This window comes from Rhipicephalus microplus, unplaced genomic scaffold (genome assembly GCF_043290135.1).
Source record: "Rhipicephalus microplus isolate Deutch F79 unplaced genomic scaffold, USDA_Rmic scaffold_40, whole genome shotgun sequence".
NCBI classification, from domain to species: domain Eukaryota; kingdom Metazoa; phylum Arthropoda; class Arachnida; order Ixodida; family Ixodidae; genus Rhipicephalus; species Rhipicephalus microplus.
In genome coordinates, this window is record NW_027464613.1 from 3,099,712 (window position 1) to 3,106,953 (window position 7,242).

The window sequence follows — 7,242 nt, forward strand, 5'->3', positions numbered from 1 at the left end:
ACCATCAAAACATATCTTCAAAGCTATCAGCCCAAAGAAAAAAAGCGCCGCACCACCCCAGGGTGGGCTCGAACCTCCAACCTTTCGGCTAACAGCCGATCGCGCTAGCCAATTGCGCCACGGAGACAGCCGTGCTCCACTTTCACCACCATCAGAACATATCTTCAAAGCTATCACCGCAAAGAAAAAAAAGCGACACACCGTCCCCGGGTGGGCTCGAAACTCCAAGCTTTCGGTTAACAGCCGATCACTCTAGCCAATTGCGCCACGGAGACAGTCATGCTCCACTCTCACCACCATCAGAACATATCTTCAAAGCTATCAGCCAAAAGAAAAAAAAGCGCAGCACTACCACCGGGTGGGCTCTAACCTCCAACCTTTCGGTTAACAGCCGATCGCGCTCGCCAATTGTGCCATGGAGACAGTCGTGCTTCACTCTCACCAACATCAGAACATATCTTCAAGCTATCAGCCCAAAGAAAAAAAAGCGCCGCACCACCCCGGCCGGGCTCGAACCTTTATCCTTTCTGTTAACAGCCGATCGCGATAGCCAATTGCGTCACGGAGACAGTCGTGCTCCACTCTCACCACCGTCAGAACATTTCTTCGGAGCTATCAGCCCAAAGAAAAAAAAGCGCCGCACCACCACCGGGTGGGCTCGAACCTCCAACCTTTCGGTTAACAGCCGATCGCTCTAGCCAATGGCGCCACGGAGACAGTCGTGCTCCACGCTCATCACCGTCAGAACCTTTCTTCAGAGCTATCAGCCCAAAGAAAAAAAAAGCGCCGCACCACCACCTGGTGGGCTCGAACCTCCAAGCTGTACGTTAACAGCGGATCGCGCTAGCCAATTGGGCCACGGAGACAGTCGTGCTCCATTCTCACCACCATTAGAACATATCTTCAAAGCTATCAGCGCAAAGAAAAAAGCAGCACACCACTCCCAGGAGGGATCGAACCTCCAACCTTTCGCTTAACAGCCGATCGCGCTAGCAAATTGCGCCACAGAGGCAGTCCTGCTATACTCTCACCACCATCAGAACATATCTTCAAAGCTATCAGCCCAAAGAAAAAAAAGCGACACACCGTCCCCGGGTGGGCTCGAAACTCCAACATTTCGATTAACAGCCGATCGCGCTAGCCAATTGCGCCACGGAGGCAGTCCTGCTCTACTGTCACCACCATCAGAACATATCTTCAAAGCTATCAGCTCAAAGAAAAAAAAGCGACACACCGTCCCCGGGTGGGCTCGAAACTCCAACCTTTCGGTTAACAGCCGATCGCGCAAGCCAATTGCGCCACGAAGACAGTCGTGCTCCACTCTCACTAACATCAGAACATATCTTAAAAGCTATCAGCCCAAAGAAAAAAAGCGGCGCACCACCCCCGGGTGGGCTCGAACCTCCACCCTTACTGTTAACAGCCGATCGCGCTAGCCAATTGCGCCACGGAGACAGTCGTGCTCCACTCTCACCACCATCTGAACATATCTTCAAAGCTATCAGCGCAAAGAAAAAAAAACCGACACACCGTCCCCGAGTGGGCTCGAAACTCCAACCTTTCGGTTAACAGCCGATCGCGCTAGCCAATTGCGCCACGGAGACAGTCCTGCTCCGCTCTCACCACCATCAGAACATATCTTCAAAGCTATCAGCTCGAAGAAAAAAAAAGCGCCGCGCCGCTACCGGGTGGGCTCGAACCTCCAACCTTTCGGTTAACACCCGATCACGCTCGCCAATTGCGCCATGGAGACAGTCGTGCTCCACTCTCACTATCAGAACATATCTTCAAAGCTATCAGCCCAAAGAAAAAAAGCGGCGCACCACGCCCGGGTGCGCTCGAACCTCCATCCTTTCTGTTAACAGCCGATCGCGCTAGCCAATTGCGCCACGGAGACAGTCGTGCTCCACTCTCACCACCATCAGAACATATCTCCAAAGCTATCAGCTCAAAGAAAAAAAAGCGCCGCGCCACTACCGGGTGGGCTCGAAACTCCAAGCTTTCGGTTAACAGCCGATCGCGCTAGCCAATTGCGCCACGCAGACAGTCCTGCTCTACTCTCACCACCATCAGAACATATCTTCAAAGCTATCAGCTCAAAGAAAAAAAAGCGCCGCACCACTACCGGGTGGGCTCGAAACTCCAAGCTTTCAGTTAACAGCCGATCGCGCTAGCCAAATGCGCCACGGAGACAGTTCTGCTCCACTCTCACCACCATCAGAACATATCTTCAAAGCTATCAGCCCAAAGAAAAAATGCGCCGCACCACCACCGGGTGGGCTCGAACCTCCAACCTTTCGGTTAACAGTCGACCGCGCTAGCCAATTGCGCCACGGAGACAGTCCTGCTTCACTCTCACCACCATTAGAACATAACTTCAAAGCTATCAGCGCAATGAAAAAAGAAACACACCACTCCCAGGAGGGCTCGAACCTCCAACCTTTCGCTTAACAGCCGATCGCGCTAGCAAATTGCGCCACGGAGGCAGTCCTGCTATACTCTCACCCCCATCAGAACATATCTTCAAAGCTATCAGCACAAAGAAAAAAAAGTGCCGCACCACCACCGGGTGGGCTCGAACCTCCAACTTTTCGGTTAACTGCAAATCGCGCTAGCCAACTGCGCCACAGAGACAGTCGTGCTCCACTCTCACCACCGCCAGGACATTTCTTCAGAGCTATCAGCCCAAAGAAAAAGAAGCGCCGCACCACCACCAGGTGGGCTCAAACCTCCAACCTTTCAGTCAACAGCAGATCGCGCTAGCCAATTGCGCCACAGAGACAGTCGTGCTCCACTCTCACCACCATCAGAACATATCTTCAAAGCTATCAGCGAAAAGAAAAAAAAGCGACACACCGTCCCCGGTTGGGCTCAAACCTCCAACCTCTCGGTTAACAGCCGATCGCGCTAGCCGATTGCGCCACGGAGACAGTCCTGGTATACTCTCACCACCCTCAGAACATTTCTTCGGAGCTATCAGCCCAAAGAAAAAAAAGCGCCGCACCACCACCGGGTGGGCTCGAACCTAAAACCTTTCGGTTAACAGCTGATCGCGCTAGCCAATGGCGCCACGTAGATAGTCGAGCTCCACGCTCACCACCGTCAGAACATTTCTTCAGAGCTATCAGCCCAAAGAAAAAAAAGCGCCGCACCACCACCTGGTGGGCTCGAACCTCCAACCTTTACGTTAACAGCGGATCGCGCTAGCCAATTGGGCCACGGAGACAGTCGTGCTCCACTCTCACCACCGTCAGAACATTTCTTCGGAGCTATCAGCCCAAAGAAAAAAAAGCGCCGCACCACCACCGGATGGGCTCGAACCTAAAACCTTTCGGTTAACAGCTGATCGCGCTAGCCAATGGCGCCACGTAGATAGTCGTGCTCCACGCTCACCACCGTCAGAACATTTCTTCAGAGCTATCACCGCAAAGAAAAAAAAGCGACACACCGTCCCCGGGTGGGCTCGAAACTCCAAGCTTTCGGTTAACAGCCGATCACTCTAGCCAATTGCGCCACGGAGACAGTCATGCTCCACTCTCACCACCATCAGAACATATCTTCAAAGCTATCAGCCCAAAGAAAAAAAAGCGCAGCACTACCACCGGGTGGGCTCTAACCTCCAACCTTTCGGTGAACAGCCGATCGCGCTCGCCAATTGCACCATGGAGACAGTCGTGCTCCACTCTCACCAACATCAGTACATATCTTCAAGCTATCAGCCCAAAGAAAAAAAGCGCCGCACCACCCCCGGCCGGGCTCGAACCTTTATCCTTTCTGTTAACAGCCGATCGCGATAGCCAATTGCGTCACGGAGACAGTCGTGCTCCACTCTCACCACCGTCAGAACATTTCTTCGGAGCTATCAGCCCAAAGAAAAAAAAGCGCCGCACCACCACCGGGTGGGCTCGAACCTCCAACCTTTCGGTTAACAGCCGATCGTTCTAGCCAATGGCGCCACGGAGACAGTCGTGCTCCACGCTCATCACCGTCAGAACATTTCTTCAGAGCTATCAGCCCAAAGAAAAAAAAAGCGCCGCACCACCACCTGGTGGGCTCGAACCTCCAAGCTGTACGTTAACAGCGGATCGCGCTAGCCAATTGGGCCACGGAGACAGTCGTGCTCCATTCTCACCACCATTAGAACATATCTTCAAAGCTATCAGCGCAAAGAAAAAAGCAGCACACCACTCCCAGGAGGGATCGAACCTCCAACCTTTCGCTTAACAGCCGATCGCGCTAGCAAATTGCGCCACAGAGGCAGTCCTGCTATACTCTCACCACCATCAGAACATATCTTCAAAGCTATCAGCCCAAAGAAAAAAAAGCGACACACCGTCCCCGGGTGGGCTCGAAACTCCAACATTTCGATTAACAGCCGATCGCGCTAGCCAATTGCGCCACGGAGGCAGTCCTGCTCTACTGTCACCACCATCAGAACATATCTTCAAAGCTATCAGCTCAAAGAAAAAAAAGCGACACACCGTCCCCGGGTGGGCTCGAAACTCCAACCTTTCGGTTAACAGCCGATCGCGCAAGCCAATTGCGCCACGAAGACAGTCGTGCTCCACTCTCACTAACATCAGAACATATCTTAAAAGCTATCAGCCCAAAGAAAAAAAGCGGCGCACCACCCCCGGGTGGGCTCGAACCTCCACCCTTACTGTTAACAGCCGATCGCGCTAGCCAATTGCGCCACGGAGACAGTCGTGCTCCACTCTCACCACCATCTGAACATATCTTCAAAGCTATCAGCGCAAAGAAAAAAAAACCGACACACCGTCCCCGAGTGGGCTCGAAACTCCAACCTTTCGGTTAACAGCCGATCGCGCTAGCCAATTGCGCCACGGAGACAGTCCTGCTCCGCTCTCACCACCATCAGAACATATCTTCAAAGCTATCAGCTCGAAGAAAAAAAAAGCGCCGCGCCGCTACCGGGTGGGCTCGAACCTCCAACCTTTCGGTTAACACCCGATCACGCTCGCCAATTGCGCCATGGAGACAGTCGTGCTCCACTCTCACTATCAGAACATATCTTCAAAGCTATCAGCCCAAAGAAAAAAAGCGGCGCACCACGCCCGGGTGCGCTCGAACCTCCATCCTTTCTGTTAACAGCCGATCGCGCTAGCCAATTGCGCCACGGAGACAGTCGTGCTCCACTCTCACCACCATCAGAACATATCTCCAAAGCTATCAGCTCAAAGAAAAAAAAGCGCCGCGCCACTACCGGGTGGGCTCGAAACTCCAAGCTTTCGGTTAACAGCCGATCGCGCTAGCCAATTGCGCCACGCAGACAGTCCTGCTCTACTCTCACCACCATCAGAACATATCTTCAAAGCTATCAGCTCAAAGAAAAAAAAGCGCCGCACCACTACCGGGTGGGCTCGAAACTCCAAGCTTTCAGTTAACAGCCGATCGCGCTAGCCAAATGCGCCACGGAGACAGTTCTGCTCCACTCTCACCACCATCAGAACATATCTTCAAAGCTATCAGCCCAAAGAAAAAATGCGCCGCACCACCACCGGGTGGGCTCGAACCTCCAACCTTTCGGTTAACAGTCGACCGCGCTAGCCAATTGCGCCACGGAGACAGTCCTGCTTCACTCTCACCACCATTAGAACATAACTTCAAAGCTATCAGCGCAATGAAAAAAGAAACACACCACTCCCAGGAGGGCTCGAACCTCCAACCTTTCGCTTAACAGCCGATCGCGCTAGCAAATTGCGCCACGGAGGCAGTCCTGCTATACTCTCACCCCCATCAGAACATATCTTCAAAGCTATCAGCACAAAGAAAAAAAAGTGCCGCACCACCACCGGGTGGGCTCGAACCTCCAACTTTTCGGTTAACTGCAAATCGCGCTAGCCAACTGCGCCACAGAGACAGTCGTGCTCCACTCTCACCACCGCCAGGACATTTCTTCAGAGCTATCAGCCCAAAGAAAAAGAAGCGCCGCACCACCACCAGGTGGGCTCAAACCTCCAACCTTTCAGTCAACAGCAGATCGCGCTAGCCAATTGCGCCACAGAGACAGTCGTGCTCCACTCTCACCACCATCAGAACATATCTTCAAAGCTATCAGCGAAAAGAAAAAAAAGCGACACACCGTCCCCGGTTGGGCTCAAACCTCCAACCTCTCGGTTAACAGCCGATCGCGCTAGCCGATTGCGCCACGGAGACAGTCCTGGTATACTCTCACCACCCTCAGAACATTTCTTCGGAGCTATCAGCCCAAAGAAAAAAAAGCGCCGCACCACCACCGGGTGGGCTCGAACCTAAAACCTTTCGGTTAACAGCTGATCGCGCTAGCCAATGGCGCCACGTAGATAGTCGAGCTCCACGCTCACCACCGTCAGAACATTTCTTCAGAGCTATCAGCCCAAAGAAAAAAAAGCGCCGCACCACCACCTGGTGGGCTCGAACCTCCAACCTTTACGTTAACAGCGGATCGCGCTAGCCAATTGGGCCACGGAGACAGTCGTGCTCCACTCTCACCACCGTCAGAACATTTCTTCGGAGCTATCAGCCCAAAGAAAAAAAAGCGCCGCACCACCACCGGATGGGCTCGAACCTAAAACCTTTCGGTTAACAGCTGATCGCGCTAGCCAATGGCGCCACGTAGATAGTCGTGCTCCACGCTCACCACCGTCAGAACATTTCTTCAGAGCTATCACCGCAAAGAAAAAAAAGCGACACACCGTCCCCGGGTGGGCTCGAAACTCCAAGCTTTCGGTTAACAGCCGATCACTCTAGCCAATTGCGCCACGGAGACAGTCATGCTCCACTCTCACCACCATCAGAACATATCTTCAAAGCTATCAGCCCAAAGAAAAAAAAGCGCAGCACTACCACCGGGTGGGCTCTAACCTCCAACCTTTCGGTGAACAGCCGATCGCGCTCGCCAATTGCACCATGGAGACAGTCGTGCTCCACTCTCACCAACATCAGTACATATCTTCAAGCTATCAGCCCAAAGAAAAAAAGCGCCGCACCACCCCCGGCCGGGCTCGAACCTTTATCCTTTCTGTTAACAGCCGATCGCGATAGCCAATTGCGTCACGGAGACAGTCGTGCTCCACTCTCACCACCGTCAGAACATTTCTTCGGAGCTATCAGCCCAAAGAAAAAAAAGCGCCGCACCACCACCGGGTGGGCTCGAACCTCCAACCTTTCGGTTAACAGCCGATCGTTCTAGCCAATGGCGCCACGGAGACAGTCGTGCTCCACGCTCATCACCGTCAGAAC